Genomic DNA, 20,607 nt, shown 5'->3' on the forward strand with positions numbered 1-20,607 from the left:
GAAACTTTGTATGGTCGTCTCAGTTGGGGCGGGGTGGCATCTGATAAAATTAAAAATCCATTCAGAGCAAAAGCTCCCTGACACAGGAAAAACAGGAGAGAATTTCCTTAATGTGATGAAAGATTTTTACCAAAAACCTTCAGCAAACATCATACTTAAGGTAAAATGGTGAAAGCTTTCCCTGCAAGATCAGAAAACACAAACATGCCTACTATGTCCAATTTTAACTGTGGAATCAGATCAACTGAATAAGGCAAAAGGAAAAGGAGAAAGCAAGAAAAGAAAAAAAAATAAAATTTTAGTTAAATGACACAACAGGATTGTGTACACAGAATAAAAATAATCTACGCATAACTAGTAGATTTATAAGTTAATTTAGTAAGGTTGATGAACACATGATCAATATACATAATCATGTTCCTCTTATATAGGCAAAACTCAGAAAATAAAATTTTAAAATTGATACCATTCTCAAGAGTATCAAAAAAAATTCAAATTTCAGAAATCTAATAAAAAGATGTACAAGACTTGTATATAGAAAACCATGAAAGAGTTTTGAAAAAAATTAAAGAAGATCTAAAACAAAGAAGTGGTAACCGTGTGAAGAGACTGGAAGTGATTACAATATAAACGGACTCTGGAGATGATGTCACGTGAAGGTGAAACAATGTGAACACCAGAAAAATAGGCCCAGTTCTTAGTTCTGAAGGTGGAGAAAGAACTGATATTTCTGGAGGGCCTATCATATAACAGTGTCTATTACATGTTAAGAACATGGACATATGCTATCTCATTTAATCCTCCTAAAAACCCTATGAAACAAGCACTGTATTCTTGTTCACTAATGAGGAAACTATGACACAGTGGGCTGAGAAAGCCAGGATTCAGTTGCAAGTCTGTATTGCTACAAAGCCTAAAAAGAAGTAAAGCTTCATCCAAAGATTTAAAACACAAACAAAAATCAAACAAATCCTGGCTTGACGTATGTTCCTAGGAAGATGGACTATACACACAGTCACTCGGAAAAACAGTTTGACAATTTCTTAAATAACTAAATATGCAACTACCATATGACCCAGCAATTGTACTCCTGGGCATTTATCCTAGAGAAATAAAAACTTACGTCCACACAAAAACTTATACATGAATGTTTACAGTAGTTTTATTCATAATAGCCAAAAACTGGAAACAACCCAGATACTTTCCAACGGTTGAATGGTTAAACAAACTGTGGTACATCCATATCATGGCATACTACTTAATAACAAAAAGGCACAAGTGAAACACACAACAATCTTGATGAATCTCCAGAGAATTATGCTGAGTGAAAAAAGTCAATTTCAAAAGGTTACACATTGCTTGATTCCATTTATATAACATTCACAAAATGACACAATTATAGAAATGGAGAAGAGATTAGTATTGCCAGGGGTTAAGGAAGGGAAGGATAGAAGTTGTGGCTATAAAGAAGCTACATGAGGGATCCCTGTGAGATGGAAATATTCTCTATCTTGATTGTGTCAATATCCTGGTTGTAATGTTGTACTATAGTTTTACAGGAGGGTAAAGAGTACACTATTTGCACTATTTCTCACAATGGCATATGAATTTACAATGATCTCAAAATGGTAATTTAAAAATACTTTAAATATTAATTTTAAAAAAGTGAAAAAACACAAAATCTGGCTTAACAAATACCAATGAATCTGAAAGATTGGGATAATGAAATCCAAAAAGATAAAGCTCCAATATAGTGTAGCTAGAGGCAGCCGTAAGACATATATCTGGGTCTTCGCTCCCTTTTCAACACAGGAATGCTCACAGGGCTAAATCTCAGTGAAAATATCTATTTTAAATAGTCAAAATATTTGCTCTGTAAAGAATTACAGTTAAAAAATAATCATCTAATGAATTCCATATCTGAATTTCATTCTTTCACTCATTCAACAAAAATATATTTGGTTGTTTACATGGAGCAGACATCACTCTAGGCTCTGGATATGTAATAATAAAGAAAGAGACGCAGTTTTGAAGAAATACTATAAAGAAAGTACTAGGTGTTAAGAGAGCATAGAGGAGGGACTCAGTTTTCGGATTTGGGGGGTTGGAAGGCTTCCTAAGAGATCTGAAGAAAAAATAGACAATAACCAGATGAGAAGTGTATATAAAGGCCCTGAATTGGAAGTAAAAGGAAAAGAGCAAGAAAGAATTCTCAGTCTTCATCCTAGTGGACCTATCAGTAACTCATTCACTCCTCACTGAATCACTTTATTCACTTAGATTCTAGAATAGCACATCCTCATGGTTTTTATCTTACGTCACTGGTCATTCCTTCTCAGTCTAAACTTCTGTTGGTTCTTCCTCATCTCCCTATCCTCTTAAGGTTAGAGTGTACCAGGGCTCAGTTCTTAGCATCCTTTGCTCTATCCTTTAGAGATCACATTAGTCTCATGGCTTTAAATATTACCTCTATGCCAAAGATGCCCACGTTTATATATGGAGATCAGACCTGTCATGAACTTCAGATTTGTATATCTAACCAGACATCTCTACGTAGCAGTCTAATGCCCATCTCAAACTTAACATGACCAACACTTAACTCTAGCTCTTTCTCTCAAACCGTATTCCATTCAGTCATCCCCGTCTCATCCTTACAGTTGCTCATACCAATTCCTTGACACCTCTGTCTCATTGCACACATCCAATCCATCAGCAATTCCTGTTGGTTCTACGTTGAAAATATACCCAGAATCCCACCATTTCCCAGCACTTCCAAATCTGCTCTCCAGATGTGAGCCTCTGTCATCTCTAGTCTGAATTGCTGCAAGCATCTGATACCCCAGCTTCTGCTTCTTTCTCTACATTCTCCTCTCAATACAGCAGTCAGAGAGAGACTTTGAAAAAGGAAGTCTGATCATATCAGTTCTCAGAACTCCTCAGCGGCTCCCTATTCTACTCAGATAAAAGCTCTGTCAGTGGTTTATAAGCCCTTCTGCAATCTGTCCCTTTCCTCCTTACTTTGTCCTCTTACGTCTCCACCTCCCTTTTTCCTCTCTGTAACACTGAGGTCTTTACACGTTCCTGCTTTGGACTTTGCACTAGCTGGTCCAAATGCCCATACCACTCCTCCTCCAGATATGCACATGGTTACTTCCCTTGTTTCCTTCAAGAGTCTTTTCTGAAATGTCAATTTCTCAATGAAAACTTAACTTGACTACCTTATTTAAAATTGCAACTTTCCTGCTTGCTTCAGCAGCACATATACTAAAATTGGAATGATACAGAGACAATTAGCATGGCTCCTGCACAAGGATGGGACACAAATTCACGAAGTGTTACATATTTTTGAGAGAGAGAATTTTAAAGTAAATGTGGCGAAATGTTAACAACATGTGATCTGGGTCAAGGGCACATGGGAGCTCTTTCCACTATTCTTGTGACTTTCTGTAAGTCTTATATTAATTCAGAATAAAAGTTAAAAATTTTAAAAACAAAAAAATTGCAACTCCCTATTATCTCTTCCATGCACTACTTTTTCCTTCTTGATAGTACTTATCACCTTGTATAACACTATAATTTAGTTATTATGGTTTTTGTTTATTGTCTGTCTTGCCCCCACTAGGGTGTAAGCTCCATAAGGGCAGAGTGTCTGTTTTGTTTCCTGGTGTATTCCATGCACCTAGAGCAGTGCCTGGCACTAAGCACTCAATATTATTTGTTATATTAAAGCTTCTAAGGACAGGGAGACCATGATTAGAAAATCTAGACGTAAAATAGTTCATAGAGATGAGAAAGTATAAGGTGGGACCATAGGAGTGCATGGCTCAACTAGCGTGGAAATAAAGTTCACAGGAGACACACAATCCAAGAACTCAGAAACTAGCATGTTGTGCCAGCTGGGCTATACATTCAAACGCAGAAGTCACTCTAGATAGATAGAAAGACAGTAAGCTAAGTTCAAGTTACAGCAGGGAAAATGGGGATAGTTTGCAGTGATTAAGATTAGAGGGAGATAGTTTATTAAACATGGAGCAGGGCTTGATATTAGGGTATTAGAATACCCTAAAAAGTTCTAAGATAGAAAAGAGGCCTACATATGGAAAATTCTTCCTAATACATAGTATCAAGCAAATCTTCTGTTCAATTTAAAAACAAATTCAGTTAATCTAGATAACGAAATTTTATAAATTCATCCTAGTCAAAAATTGTCAGTGGAAACAGTTCTAATTACCATGGCCATTTGACTACATAGGAACAACCAGTAAATGTTGTGAAAATGAAATATCTGAAACAAATCTTGGGTGAGCTATGATAAAAGAGTTGATTACTCCTCCTCTCATCCACTGATAATAGGAGACAGGTGGACAGAGGTAAAGGGAGAGGACTAGAAGCTAAGAACCTCAGTAAATGCATTTCCCCAGTTAAGTAAGTACGGAAGTAACCACCTGATAATGTAAGTAGTTTCAAGCTCCTTCTTGGAAATACAAATTTGGCTTGAATAAACGGCCAGTTCCTGCAAGTGGTGAATGTGGAGGTCTATCAGACTCCTCTGCTTTAAAGTACATGGATTCCAGAAACCACAGACTCACCCAAAAAAAAAAGAAAGCCAGTTTGTGATTATGAGTTTGAAAAGGGAGTCAATGAAGATGTCCACTATCTACTCAAACATTTTCAAAGTGATTATACACCAAGTCATACAGTACTCAATTATAGAAACTCTTCAGATTTCATCAGGACTTGGGATGTACCTATTTCATACTTTAACACACTCCATGCTTACATAACAGTGTACATTCTATTTATATGTTTATATCTGATATAGCTATATTTCTAAATTGTCAGTAAGCTATAAACTAAATTTAATAAATTGAAATCACATTTTTGTCAGTAAAATTGAATATTCTAAAATGATAAAAGATCAATTTCAATAAATTATAGAATTATATAATATTTTTTAAATCACTTATGGGGCTTAAAAACTGCCATATCTAATATCTAAGTACTTTAAAATCAAGGACACTAGAATCTTTCATTCTACAGGGAACTGTTTTCAGAATAATGATAAAATAACTCCCACTGATTGAGTGACCTCTTTCTGTGAGGTACTACACCAGGAAATTTTAGAAAATCTCCTGTCAGTCTCACTACAACTCACAAAGATAAATAATATTATCCTCATGTTAAGGAAAAGAAAATTAAGGTTCAGAGATGTTAAATAATTTATCACCAGTTAGCAACAGGTGCTATTAAGCCTGGAATTCAGATTGGTCTAATTTATAAGTCTGAATTTTTGCCATTATGCAACACACTGCCTCTTAAAATCACGCATTCAACAAATACTTATTGAGTGCCTATTATGCACCAGGCATTGCAGAGGTACCAAGTACACAAAGATGAATTTGTGCCATTGCAGCCTCACCTCCCAGCCCAATCTAGGACAGAAATAAGACATTAAACAAATAACTGCAAGATGATGCAATGAACGCTATGAAAGAAGTAGAGGTAAGAATACCATATATAAGTGGGAATGTTGACTCTGTAAGGTAGCAAGCAATCAAAGGCTTCACTTAGGAGAAAAAATGCTTGGTATATAGTAGAACTTACATAAATATTTGATTTAACTTTTAAGTTGAAACTTGAAGGAAGAATGGAGTTTGCAGATAGAGAATCAAGATAATGACATTGTACAGAAAGAGAAGGCATATTTGCAAGAACACAAGTTTCAGAAAATCCTAAGCAGTTTAGTATAGCTAAGAAATATGATGCTTGTGACAAATGATAAAGAAGTAAAAACAGGTCAGGCCACAGAGGTTCTCACATGTCATGCTAAGAGAGCTTGGACTTCATTCTGTAAGAAATTGAGAGCCTTATTAGGCTGCTATTTTACAAAGATTACCCTGCCAAATTTGGAAGAAGAGATGTGGAAGCCGGGACAATCTTTTAAAAAGCTACCACAAATACTCCAGGTAATACAATTTATAATCTCTTAGCTTCAGACTCCTATAATCTAATTACCCAGCTGACATTTTGGATATCTCATAGATGTTTCTAGCCTAAATGTCCAAAACCAAAATCTTGATTTCTCCACCAAACCTGTTAGTTCCCTGCCCAATCCTTCAGGAATAGTACAACCATGCAAGTTACTCAAACCAGCAACCTAGGTTCATTCTTGATTTCTCCCAGTAAAAAATTTAAGCTAAAAACAGCATTAAAAAGTTAAAAAGACAAATTTCAAAATGGGAGTAAAGGCTTGCAAACCATGTGGCAAAGAGCTAATAACCTAAGCAATAATTTCTTTAAAATTACTAAGAAACAATAATAGATAACAATAGGCAACTGGAAAGAGATTAAACAACAATGGACAATATACATACAAAAGATGCTCAACATCAACAGAATTCAATTAGATGCAAACTAAATTAATGAGGGATCAGTTTTTACAGTCAGATTAGATAGATTAAAAGATGGGAAATGGGAGCTCTCAAACACTGTTAGTGGGAAAGAAAATGGGTACAACCTTTCTGAAAGGCAGTTTAGGAATTACAAAGTATTTGTGGCTAAATAATTCTATTTCTAAAAAGTTAGGTTCAACGGATAATCAGGCAAGCATACAAAGACAGTGTGCATGACAGCATTGTTTTTAAAAGTTAATAACTGATCCAGCAATCTCATTTCTGGGTATATATCCAAAAGAAATGAAAACAGGATCTTGAAGTGATATTTGCACACCCATGTCCATTGCAGCACTATTCACAACAGCCAAGAGGTGAAAACAACCTAAAGGTCCATCAATGAAAGAAGGGATAAATAAAATGTGGTACATACATACTATGGAATATTGTTCAGCCTTAAAAAAGAAGGAAATCTTGTCATATGCTACAATACGGACGAAACTTGAGGATATTATGCTAAGTAAAATAAGCCAGTCACAGAAGAGCAAATACTGCTTGATTCCACTTATATGACATCTCTAAAGTAGCCAAACTCTTAGAAACATAAAGCAGAATGGTGGTTGTCAGGGGCTGTGGGAAGGGGAAAAGGGAGTTGTCAATGAGTACAGTTTCAGTTTTGCAATATAAAAAAGTTCCAGAGATTTGTTGCATGACAAGGTGCATATACTTACTACCAGGGTACACTTAAAAATCGTTAAGATGATAAATTCTGGTTTTTACCACAATTAAAAAAAAAGTTAATTGAAAATAATGTAAATATCCATCAGCTAGGAATTGGTTATTTTAGAGATATACAATGAAATACCAGATAGCCATCAAAAACAATAATACTGACATTCATTCGGTCATATACACAGCCTATTGTTGAGTTAAAAAAAGTTTACTAAAGAGTAAAGTTGTATGATAGCATTCATACATACTCTGTACCTATAAGAGAGAGGTATCCGCAAGGATATTCACCAAAATTTAAAGGTGGTATTTCTGGGTAACAGAATTAGAGATGACCTTTACTTTTTTAAATATATATATCTTCCTGCGTGTTTAAATACAATGAGTACGTACTATGTCCACAAAGGATGGCTCAAAGGAAAAAGTGACTGCCATCATTCATTCTAGAATTCTGGGATAGAATTTTACGTTTCTCTCTGCTATGTGTCTGGCACATACTGGGGAACTAATAAATTTTTAAGAGGCAGGATGAGCAGTGGTTAAGAGCTCAGGAATCAGGCACACCTGAATATGAATCTCATTTCCAAAATTTACTGATCAGGGCCTTAACGTCTTATTTAACTTCACTGAGCTCCAATTTCTTCAACCATAAAAGGTCAGGTCACAATACTTGCAGACTGTTGCAGGGAAAATAAACACACTTAAAACACTTCACATTATTCCTGGCTCAGGGGAAAGACTCAATAAAATGATGGCCATCAGTACTATTCATTGACTTGATTTACACTGGAAGAGCTTATGACCAAAAAAGCCAACCATCTACAGAAGACTGTACCACTAAATTATACTGAGGATCCAAACTGCATTAAAAAGTAAGACACAGCACTTTGCCTGGTGAACCCACGACACTGTTTGGCTGAAAGGTATGGTTATATTGCTGTATTTAGGATTACAGTATAAAATTCATCATCTAGTTGATGCATAAACACCATTCATGAGTGTTGGACACAGACTTATTAGTGCTTCAGTAAAAAAAATAAAAATAAAAAAAGAGAAAATATGCTTATTTTAATCCACAGGTAGAATGGAAAGAGGAGTCCAAATAAACGCACAAAACATGACTAATGAAGACGACCTAAAGAGAGATTAAAAGAACGTACAACATTACCATTAATTCGATTTAGCCTGTCTTCCTTCACTACCTTCGGACAAAGAGTCTGTCTTTTTTGGCAGTGCTCCAACCCCAAAGTCTAGTAGAGTACCTAATACAGTGTAAGTGCTCGATAAATATTTACAAGCTGATTTCTAAGAAAAGTCTCAGTGAAACCACGGGGAAAACTGAGTTAGAATTTATCTGAGAAAATCTCAGTCAAAATCGGGGAAAGAGTTTAAGAATGAAAGTCATCATGCTTGAGGAAGGCCTTTCCTGATAATTCCTTCTGCATCTCCTTTACTCAAGGAATTTCCCAAGGTACCTCAGAGGGAACGTCCAACAGCATATATACAGTCAATTTTGCATCCCAATGAGGCATAAACTACGGCCTAATGGCTAAGTTTATTAGGCTATGAGCTCCCAAGTCTTTATAATGATGTCTTTATTTATCAGTGTATTATAGTTGGCATCCTGTCGGTTTGATCTACGCTTTACTCAGAACAAGAATGGTAATGGGATCACTCTTCAGTATCAATTCTGAGCTTTCCTCCTTCCGGAGCTTTCCTCCTTCAAAGCAGCCTTTAGAACTGTTTGTAAGAGTGGGAGGAGTTAGGCCCAAACTTCTGAGCCCGTTCTTTTTAGTTAACCTGACGACGTGAAGCCATGCTGCAGGCACAGCGGGTAAAGGCATTACAGGCACCCTCCATAAATGTATGGGTGCAATCAAAGAGTGAGCAACTCAAAAGACAAGAAAAACGGGACTCTGGGACTGCAGTCTAGGGGGCGGAGAAGGGCGTTACGGACTTGAAAAGTACCCCATCCCATGTCCCTCACTCTTGCTTAAAATGCAATTAAATTCCGTTCAAGTTCCTATCTCTCAAGAAAGAAACTACCGACTCGCCCGCCACGCCACTCCCAGACGGCCACACCTGGTGTATTTGCTGCAGAATCTCCAACTCCCGCCACAGGTTTGGCGTGCGTCCGCCCCAAAGCGGAAGTGACTTCAAAGGGCCAAACTGAAAGTAAGAGAGTTCAAATACCAGGAATCTAAAACCCCTACGGTGTTCGGAGAAAATTCTTCTGACTACCCTTCTATTCCTTCTCTCTCCTGCTGCGCGGCGAAGAGAATTCACGACAGCCTTGCAGCAACTAGTTCCCCGCCTTAAACTCCAAATCATTCAAAAGTTTGTCCCTTTTCATTGGCCAACGAGGCAGCATGGGTACCTCCCAAGAACTACAATTCCCGTCAGGCCTCGCGGGAAATAACCGGAGGAAAGGATAGGAGCGAGAGCAAAGCACATTGGGAACTGTAGTCAGCGCCGAGCCCAAAAGGGCAGTCACCCCGCCTTCCTTCACCAAGGCTGAGGAAACCAGGTGTTCGGCTTAGAACCCGTTACCGCCAAGAGGAGGGGCCAAGCCCTTAAGCAGCATTCCTCATTTCCCTCCACATGGAGGATAAAAATTTTTTTTACTCCTATAAAGCACTATAAATACTCTTTGAAGAAATATGGTTCTTTCCAATATCTCCAGGTCAGTAAAAACTGCCAGAACTCCCCCACCTTAGGCTCCAACTCGTGGGAAAAGGTGGCTCTTTTACAAGTGGGCAAAATGGCTGTCCTCTTGGTTTTACCATTGGTTCTCCTTTACGTCCTTCAAGGGCGGTTACTTACCAGCGATTGGCTCTTTTTCCCTTGAGGGTGGAGGAAGACTTGGCACTGCTCTCCCGCGGCCCGGGAGGATATAAAGGGGTGGAGCGAAGGCAGTTTGTTCAGGCCTGATTGGATGATCCCCTTGTCACTCAGAAGATGTACAACCTATGATTTGTCGACTGGCCCTCAAAGAGAACGAAGAGGCGGGGCTAGTGCGTGATGGGAAGGGGCGGGCTTCTGCCAGCCGCGGCTGCCGCTGGAGCCGGTGTCCGGGCTGGTGATGGGGTTAATTCCTTTTCGTAAGACTCTTACTTGCGCCCACCCAGCCCCGCCGACGCCCCGCCGCGCCCCGCTCCAACCGCCTCCTCCTCCTCAGTAACGCGGGTAAGAGATGCCCTTCCCTCCCCCTTCCAGCTCCCCGGGAATAACGCGCCTAGCTCCCCTCCCCCGCCCGCCAACCGGTAGCGCTAACGGAGAAGCAGGCAGGCAAGGGAGAGACGTGGTGTGGGAGAAGGTGGCCTTCCCCGCCTGGCCGTCGGCGCTCCAGCCAGGGCCCCGTCGAGGTGCTACTGCTACCGGCTCGCCAGGAGGTCGGGTTCCGAGGGAGCCCGGCTCGCCTGGCCCGCCGCTGCGGCTGCAGCTGCATCCACTACCTTGTGCCCACCGCCCCCACTCGGGGACCATGTGAAAAGCAAACCCCTCGAGGCCTAGCGGAGGAGGCAGGGGAAAGGTTCCCGAATCCCTGCCATGGCTGCTGCTGCTGCCCTTGCAGCCCCAGGGACTGGGGAACCAGCCACAGCAGGCCTGCCAGGAGCGGGTGCCGTGCGTGGCTCTGCGCTCTCGAGGGGCTGGCGCCGGTGCCCCGCGCTCCCCGGCCCACCCTGCGGCCGCGGCCCCCGGCCTCGCACCGGGAGAATTTTTAGAAAGGAAATAAGGTATTCCGACCGGTCGGTGAAGTGTAGGTACATTTGCTTTTGGTACCAGAAAAAGTACCATGGGGATAGTAAAAAGAAAGTTGAATGACTGTCAGTGCCACGGACCCTGGGGATCAGATTTACACATTTTATGGTTAAGCCTTAGCCTGCCCCCCAAAATCCCTGTGTTTTGGAAGTTTTTTTTTTATCGTTGTTCTCTTTTTTTGTTGTTGTTACTAGGTGCCGTCTTTGAGTTTGCTTTGATGTTGAATCTTAAATTGTTGAGGTTATCATGCTTCGTGTATAATTGTCCCGGGATAGCAAGTCAACTAAGTAAAAGGTGAAGAGGTGCTTTCTAAAATATTAAGGGCTAGTAAATAGCAGATGATTTTTCTAATAAGATTTTCCAGTGGGGAAAAAAATATATATATCTCTCTCCAAGGTTATAGTTTGCCTAATTGTAACTCTGCAGAAACTCTTTGCTTTTAGCTTAAGTGTCATTGATTACAAGAACTTTTCAGTAAAGATGGTTAAGGTCAGACTGGAAGCCCATCTATTTGTAATATTTGAAACAGTAAGATCTATGTAATATTTAATATAGTATGATACTAGTATAACTAGAGTGATGGGACACACCTCAGTTTAACAAAAATTTGGCGTATTTGGCCGTAGTTGAGAGAGTGCTTGTTCCTCTCATATTGGTTGAGTGTTCATCTTTTCACTCTACTTTTTTGCCTGGTTGAATATGTCCTTAAATAATGGATTCTGTAGTTTGTGGTAGACATGCCTGTAATCAGAGGTAAAATTCTAGGCCCACTTCTGAGGCTTACTTGTCACCAGAATAAACTTGGGTTCTGAAGAAATACCTGAATTTTGACTAGGTGTTAAGACCATTTCTTCAGTGTCTGAGAAGACTATACTCGTTTAATTGATCTTCCATATTCCATAACTAATACACTTAGATACCAAAGTGACATAGATCCATAGATTCAGGATCTGGAAGAAGTTGAATGTGTGTTAAAATAAAAAAAATGAAACACATAACCCTGAAAGGTAAGTCCCCTCAGTTCCCTGCAAAGTAGCCATAGCATACATCGCTCAGCATAGCATTTTCTAAAACTTCATGGTTAATTGATAAATTGTGTGATGGATGCTTTTAGATCTCATGTGCTTTATGTACAGAAAGGGCTGATGAAAAGATAGGAGGCTTCTCCAGTGTCTCATTAGCTGTGGGACTCCTCTATGAGCCTCAGTTCAGTTTCTTCATCTATAAAATGGAGATGATAATGCTTAACTCCTGGAGCTGTGAGATTTAGAGATGAAGTGTGTAAAGCCCCTAGCATTGTTAACTTGTTATTTTCATGCATATTGAGAGAATAAGTTTGCTATCATATGCACAAGAAGGTGTTGCCTCAGAACATGTTGTGTTAGTGAGGAATACTATGGGGGTTTTCGTTTATATAGTGACTTCAACTAAGTGCAGCTAGCTGTTTTCAAAGTGAAAGGTATGGGGGAAGTTGGTCATCAGCTAAAGAGGAGTTGTTTGTTTTATAGAAGATTTTTTGGTTTTGTGTTAAAATGCAAGTGTGGAATATATCAAATGGATTATCTGGAATAAAGTGTGTGGTAAATTACTGTTTGTTGTTAGTGCAATCGAGTTGATTCCAACACCTAGTGACCCTGTGCACAGCAGAGTGGAACCCTGACTGGTCTTTGTGCGCCATATCAGACAACGTTCTACTGCTATTCATAGGGTTTTCATGGCCATTTTTCCCCAAAGTGGGTGGCCAGGTCCTTCTTCCTAGTCTGTCCTGGTCTGGAAGCTCTACTGAAACCTGTCCACCATGGGTGACCCTGCTGGTATTTGAAGTGCTGGTGGCATAGCTTTTAGCATCACAGCAACACGCAGCCGCCACAGTATGTAGAGATAAATTATTGTAATATCTTTTAAATTTTATTTAGCTGATATGTGTTTCAACATTTTGTTTATATAGTTGCTATCCATATTCATTGTGCTACCAGGCTACTGGCAAGCAACAGTTGAACGCTTTAATACAGAGTTAAGTTGAAGCAAGTCATTTGAGTTCGTTATGGCCATAGGCTGATTACAGTTTTGTTGCTGTTTTTAATTCTCGTTATTTATCAGTACTTGAGGGGTTCTTTTCTGTGAAACAAAATGCCAGACACACTGTTCCCTTCTCTTCCCAGGCACTTCTGCAAATGCACTGGGTCTTCATACATAGTAGTGTCCTTGGAGTTTGTGTAGTTAGACAAATTTAAGGTTAGCAGGAAAAAAGTTTTATTGTGAAGTCTTCTGACAGTAGTGCCTGGCCAGGGTTCAAGGCAGCTGTACCTTATGCTGAATAGTGAGCTGAGGTACATAATGTTATGGCGGCCCCCCAAGTTATTGAACCCAGTACAATTGGATGCCTCTTCGAGGGGCCTAACATGGCAGCAGCAGTAGAAAATTTTATAAAATTGAAATAAGCTTTTTCAAATATTATGTGGAAGACAGGCATTGCCATGCCTTGCCAAGTAATAAAAGAGATTTTCTTGTGCTAGCACTTTACCATACCTAATTATACCCATTTGAGTTAATGTTAAATTTTAATTCCTCAAAAATAAAGAAGCACTGGGAGTTGATAACAGTTTTATTTTTTCCATTCTTGAAAATGGTAGCATAATAAACACTTGATGAGTTTGTATTATATTCTTGCTATTTGAATTAGAAAATTTCGCTATTAACACTTTCATGATCTATTATAAATATGTTGGGCAGTCTGTGTGGTCAAAGAGATGTGGTTACAAATGGCAGTGAGCTTTTCAAACAGCTCTTGCAGCTCCAAACCACAGAATCAGTACTCTTGTCTTTATAGTCACACTTGAATCCAATGATGATAACTTATTTCTTATGACTTAACTGAACTGAGATGGTTATCACAAAGAGAAGGGAGCGTGTCAGTTTTTTCTCAGTATAATAGTAATCTTTTTCTAAAAAAAAAAGAAATCTTCTACTTAATTCCTGTGAATTGATGTTTACAAGTAATACAGACGTGTACAAAGAATCAAATCATATAATCAAACAAAATTTTATTAACCTTGCCCCCCAAATAGGGATGTTGTATAATTAAACAAATTTGTACCTGATAAGATGTGAGCATGTGTATCTTTTCCAGAATTTAATTCAATTAGTCATTAGCTGATGGTTGAAATAAGAGATGAGTTATTTAATCCTGGCTCCAGACTAGTTCTCTACCTTATTTTCCAGTAATTTGTTTTTTTTAAATTCTCAGATTTTATCCTTTAATGTTTTGCTTTTTCTTACCTTCTTAGTTCCACACGTGCCTATTAACTTAATTTTTTTCCTGTCAGTTTTGAAAGCCCACACTTTATGATCTTTATTGTTCTCTCTTTGCCTTCTGAATTGTAGATTTCTGACTTTTTTCTTAATTTTCTACTTGTAAGGTCACTCCTCTAAGCAAATTCTGAGGTTTAAGAGCCTTCTTATTTCATAAATACTAGACCATGTAGCATGTTTAAGTGATTGTTCTTATAGCCTGCTTGACTAATGTTTTCATCTACAACTCCCTAAAACTATTTCCTCTACAAAAGAAAGTAAGTATGGAAAATAAACTAGATTTGTTTTTATTCTTGAAAGGCAATAATTTGATATTGTCTTGTCTAAGAGTTTAAAGTACTATAATTTAACTTCTACCAACTTTGGTTTGATCAATGACAGATATAAATTCCTTTTGTGGGCTAGTTGTGTGATTAACTTTACTAACCTGTGTTCTACATGAAAGAAGTTCTGTAACTGGTATAAAATATCACCTTACAGTCTGAGTCAGAAGTTTAACTAACTGCAGATTTTCTTTGCTGCCTTGGCCCTCACGGGGAAGGGAAGCTGTGGGATTTAATTTTTAAAAAAAGTTTTAGTATTCGGGGGTAAAAAAATCTCTGAACCTGTATGCAAAACAGTGGCTTAAGTAAGCATAAGGCCTTCATTTTCAAAGTCCTCTCGGGAAAGAAGCTTGCTTATTACAGAATTGCTCTGTTTAAAAATAAGTATCTTTTTACTGAAAATGATCCAAATGCCCTTCAATGAGTGAATGGTTAAACAAACTGCTGTTACCATACCAAGGAATACTACACAGCAATAAAAAGGAATGAACAATTTGATACACACAACAACTTGGATGGCTCTCAAAGGAATTGTGCCAAGTGAAAAAACAATCTTAAGATGGAAAAACCATATGGTTCCATTTATATAACATTCTCAAAATGACAGAATTATAGTGATGGAGAACAGATTCATGGTTGCCAGGCATTAGGGATTGGGTGCGGGGGCAGGATGGTTGTGACTGTAAAGGAGTAGCATGAGGGATCTTTGTAGTAATGGAACAGCTCTGTGTCTTGATTGTGGTTGTAGTTACATAAATCTGTACAAGTCATAAAATTGCATGGAAAACACAGACAAATGAGTGCATGTAAAACTGGTAAAATCTGAATAAGGGTGTGGATTATATCAGTGTCAACTCCTGGTTTTGATGTTGAACTATGCTTAAATAATGTTATCATTAAGGGACTCTGGATGAAGAGTACGTAGGATCTTGTACTGTTTTTTGCAACTTCCTGTGAATCTATAATTATTTAAAAATTAAAAAGTCAACTACAAAAATATCCGTTACTTATGTATATGTTCCTGTATAGTATTGAAAAAAGTATCTGTTTTGAAACAAATATCCTCTGCAAAATAGCATTCATACATTTCATATTGTTCATCTGTGTTACTTTTCCTAAGTTGTGTTCACATGCATCTGAGCACAATAGAAATACCTCTTCATCAAACATATCTGAAATGTAGTTTTCATTTTCATTTATATGCCTTGTTTTTCCTAAGTGCCAATTCTTTTCTCATTCTCCTTTTATTAGGGCTTGCTACCCTTTTGCTTTCCAGAGCCCCTCTTCATATAAACTAGAAAGTATCTGATTTATCAGTCATCTGTATTGTTCATTTTCCACTTGCTGTAAAAGGATTTTGTCAAGAACTGTGCGTTCATTATTCAACCAGATATTTACATTTTAAGTCTAGTGATTATCTGTAAGACAAAATAAAAAATTTTATCCCCTTGTAAAGACATATAAAACTAGCAAATGAGAAATACCTTGGAGGAAGAAAGTGATATAAGTGCTTGTTAAGTTACGCTATGTTTACTGTGTGACTATACACCTTTTATTAAATGTTCTAAAACAATGGGAGAGGAATGTGAGGAGATCAAAAGTAAAAGTGTAGAGGTGGAGGAGGATACCAACTTGGGGAGGATAAGCTTTCTGTTATATGAATGACCTTCCTCCATTTTGAGTTAATTATTGTGTATGGTGTGAGGTAGGGGTCCGTATTCATTCTTTTACATGTGGATATCCAGTTTTTGTCTCAGCATCATTTGTGGAAAGACTATTGTTTCCTCATTGGGTTGTCTTGGCCCCTTTGTTGACCATAAATGGAGGAGGTTATTCTCAACTCTAAATTCTGTTCTATTGATTTATATGTCTGTTCTTATGCCAGTAATACCACACTGATTATATAACTTTGTAACAAGCTTTGAGATTGGGATATCTGAGTCCTCCAACTTTGTTCTTTTTCAAGATTGCTTTAGCTATTCTAGGTCCCTTTTATTTCTTTGTGTAGTTTAAGATCAGCCTGTCAATTTATACAAAGAAGCAAGATTGAACTTTGTTAGGGATTGTGTCAAATATGTAGGTCAGTTTGGCAGTTGGGGGAGTATTGCTATTTTAACGATCAATATTAAGTGAGAGAATTTCTTTAATATTTAATGATTCACTTAAAAAGAATAATAAACCCACTTCATGTTAATGTAAATACTGTATTTTATGAAAAATAACTTTTAAAAATTAAAAAATAGTGAGAAGAATGGCACTACTTTACATTTTTAGAAATCTGCTGCTGTCTGGTTTATCAGAAGATAGCTGGGTTCTCATACCTGCTTTTGCATTCAATCTGATGTGACATGTGGTTTTGGTTGAAGTATGAGAAGATTATTTGGCCACACATGAATATATAGAGGAAAAGGGCGGACCTCATGGACCCTTTGAAAGGATCTTGAGGATCCACAGTGGTCCTTGGACCACACTTCGAGAACGGCTTGTCCAGTTAAAAGAAATATATATTTGGAAACTCAAAAACTTGGTTAAAGGTCACAAGTCTGCCACTTAACAGCTGATGTGATTTTGAGCAAGTAATTTAGCCTCTGAGTCTGTTTCTTCGTTTGTAAAATTAGGATAATGACATTCCCTTTTAGAGTTTTTGTAAGAAGAAAACAAGATCATGCCTATAACATTTTGAGTATATAGGAACGCAAAAGAATTGATGCTTGTCTTTCATTTATACTTGTCAACCTCTCTCTATTATACAGGATTAGCTCATGTTTTTCCACTGAAAGTTTGCATATCACAGCATGGTGACCTTCATGTAAATTTGGTTTATTGTATGAGTATTTACTTAAGAGCTGAGCTCTGTTCATATAGTTTCTACTATCAGTCCTTTTAATTACAAATCATGAATGTGAACAAGTAAAGGAAAGGAAAAGGCCAACAAAAAAGATAAAAGAATCTCTCAGAGACGGGGAGTTAAAATTGATGACTCCTTTAAGACCCTTTGTCACCTCACTCCAATCCTGCTATTAACTGTTGAAGAATGAAGGAAACTACAAAAATTCTGCCTTAAATTAAAGAATGGTTCTTCAGCATGTATTTTCCATGTTAAAACTAATAAAATTAAAATATAAATGTCTCCAAATCCTTAATGATTCTATAAATACTGAACTAAATCATATATAAGGTTTAAAAAATAAACTCTGCATCATTACTGTAGTAACTTTAGCTTTGAATTTATCTGCAATGCTAAAGTGATGTGATGATTGCTATCCAGGGTGTGAAATGAATGGATTCATTCATCATTCATTCAGCAGTTAGTGAAAACATACTAGTTATATAAAACATTAAAAGCCCTTGCCTTCATGGATCTTATTTTCTAGTGGATGAGACAAAGAAGTGACATTTATGGAAAATATAATGTCAGAAGCTATTGCAATGAAAAAAAAAAAAAAGCAGGCTGAGAGGTTAAAGAGTGATGGAATGAGGAGTAGGGTCTATTTTAGATAGGGTGGTCAGAGAAGACCTCGTGACATTTGAGCAAAAACCTGAATGAAGTGAGGGAACAAGCCATGAGCTATGTGAGCGAAGAACCTTCTGGGTAGAAGGAACAGAAAGTACAAAGCCCATGAAATGGGGGCATACTTGGATGGAGATGGAATTACGCGTGTTTACTGAAGTTCAGCAGTGTTCTCCCGAAAAGAGTTAGGATTTAAAGGAACAAGTATTTTAAGAACACTTTGAGGTGTGGCTCTGGGGCTGTCAACTATGCATATTTATTAGCTAAGTGAATAATTTCCGCTGTAGAGCCTCCTAATCCCAAATGTACTAGATTTTAAGGGACATTTGCAAAGTCTAAACCCAAATCTTGAATCTTCGCATATCAAGAGTTTCTTTTTTTTTCAGTGCTAAACCAAAAGATGTGGTAGTTTTCTTAAAATTACCTGCATCACAAAGACCAATAGATAAATCTTTGTGCTTTGTGTTGGAATGTGAGAGAAGTCATCTGGTCCAACCTTAGTGATTCTCAGGGATCAGTCCAGTGGCACTCACCTGGGCAGCTTTTCCTAAAGTTATCTGCATTTCCTTTCCTTTCTTCCAGGGGATATTTGAGTGGAGAGAAGGGGAAATATCTGGCTCGTGCCTTTGGAGCAAGCTCTTGTGGGGATCTGACATGACAGAGAAATCAATCAGATAATCATTTAGCCTTTGCTTGAACTATTCTAGTGATGGCAGTGCATCCCTAGGGGACTTGTCTTTACATTATATTTCTTTGTTTCAGGGTCTTCAGATTAACATTTATATATGTGTATGTGTGTGTGTGTGTGTATCTCTTTTGGGGTTTTTTTTGATGTAGAGGGCATAGTCAGAGGAGGTGAGGTCCAGCTGGTCCCAGACATAATTGAAATGTTATCATAAAGGTGCATCAGTATCAGGTTCACCTGTCCCTTCTTCCTCCCCTCCTCTCCCCTCCAGAGAGTAGAAACTAACGTGTGGGTAGGGATGGGAGACTTTACCTGCCCAGGCCCAAGACCCTCCTGCTTGGCCCAGTTGTCCTAAAAAGGGGAAGGGTGGAGGAGCAACCCTATAGATGTCCTCAGTTGGTAGCTGTCTCCCCTTTATACTCCCCCTGGCAGTTTGGCGCCCTCCTTAGACTTGCTAGGTTATAGTCCTTATTGTTGCTGGCTGAGAACCTAAATCTAGTCCTTAAAGCACATTAGATCTTGTCACAGAACCAGGCAACTAGACCATAATGGTATCTTTGTGGTTTTAGGTTTTGTCTTACTCAAGGTGGTATGACCACAGGAAAGAAATGTTTTGAAGAACATTTTTTAAACTTATTTTTAGGTCATTTTGATAACAATCAAGTTGATTTGAGGAAAATGATGCTCAGATTTAAGTGTTTTTACTTGGGTAAGTTTGCTAATTTCTGTATCTTTTGAAGTAAAAAAAATTTCATATTTATTGTTCAATATGCTAATAGATTTTAACCTTTTTTTTTTTTTTTTTTTTGACTGGGATAGAAAACTGAGCCAATGTAGAACTTACTGCATTTCTAAAATTAACTTTTTGGAAGGTTTGTATTTTTTAAAAGCTTTTTTAAAAATCAAAACAATGCATACACATAAAAATCAAACAGTAACAGTGGATCTGTAATTGATTATCTTTCCCTTTTCTACTGTTTTATTATCAGAATTCATGAATCACTTGAGGAGGGCTAGAATATTCTTAGCACCAAACATCAAATAGATTCTTTTTTATGCTTCCATCTTTTTATCAGAAACATGTCACATTATTTTGTTACATGTTAGAAGCATGGATTTCCTATAATTTTTTTTCCGGTTTTCCTGGAGTTTCTATATCTGTGGTTTTTTTCTGATTAACAAACAATAATGTACTGTCAACATACCCTCAAAGTTAACTCGGTCTCTGTTTCACGGAGGCCTCTTTCCCTCAGAGAGTTTCTCTTGGATTCTTGTGTCCTGCTCTCATCCTGGGACTTCCCTTCACTCCCCTCCCAGGTTGAGTCACCTGATTGCTAGATCCCGTGGATCCTTCCTCTTTCTTGTTTTTTACACTCATTTTGCTAGGTGGTAGCCTGAAGTAGCTTCCCAAGAAAAGTTGCTCAGAAAGTAAACCTTTTGAGATTTTCCCTGAAGTCTTTATTCTGCCATCAAACCTGTTTGATAGTATAGAGTGCTAAATTCAAAATCATTTTTCCCTTGTACTTAGATCGCTGGTGTCTTCTCGCATCTGAGTTGCTTTTGAGAGACCTGCTGCTGAAATTTTTCCAAGCATATGCAGAATTTGATAGATTACTCAGTTCTACAATTAACATTTTGCTCTAGCTCTATCCTATTTCTATCTGTCAGTCTATCTTATTTTTTGATATATTTTAAAATAAATTGCAAGAATCAGTATACTTTATTCTTGAACATTTTGGCATGCATGTAATTAACTAGAGTTCAGTATTTGATTACTTTTTTTTTTCCTGAGGAAGATTAGCCCTGAACTACCATCTGTGCCAATCTTCCTCCACTTTATATGTGGGTCACCACCCCAGTGTGGCTGATGAGTCATGTAGGTCCATGCTCAGG

General features: G+C 37.9%; 1 protein-coding gene and 1 non-coding gene across 9 annotated transcripts in view; one reads left to right on the forward strand and one right to left on the reverse strand.

Moving 5' to 3' along the window:
* Positions 1 to 9,512, reverse strand: part of ZRANB3 (zinc finger RANBP2-type containing 3) — a 216,270-nt gene extending 206,758 nt beyond the window's left edge. For 7 of the 8 annotated variants that reach the window (XR_011428187.1, XR_011428186.1, XM_070240769.1 and 4 more), the window contains exon 1: positions 9,204 to 9,445. The gene's annotated coding sequence lies outside the window, so the exon portion shown is untranslated. Of the gene's footprint in view, positions 1 to 9,203 lie in introns of all 8 variants that reach the window. The other variant, XM_070240766.1, reaches the window with a different exon arrangement.
* Positions 3,245 to 3,347, forward strand: LOC111768931 (U6 spliceosomal RNA). Its single transcript, XR_002801614.1, has one exon. It is a non-coding gene; the product is annotated as a U6 spliceosomal RNA (small nuclear RNA).
* Positions 9,513 to 20,607: the final 11,095 nt, after the last annotated feature.

This window comes from Equus caballus, chromosome 18, assembly GCF_041296265.1.
Source record: "Equus caballus isolate H_3958 breed thoroughbred chromosome 18, TB-T2T, whole genome shotgun sequence".
In the NCBI taxonomy this organism is placed as follows: Eukaryota; Metazoa; Chordata; class Mammalia; order Perissodactyla; family Equidae; genus Equus; species Equus caballus.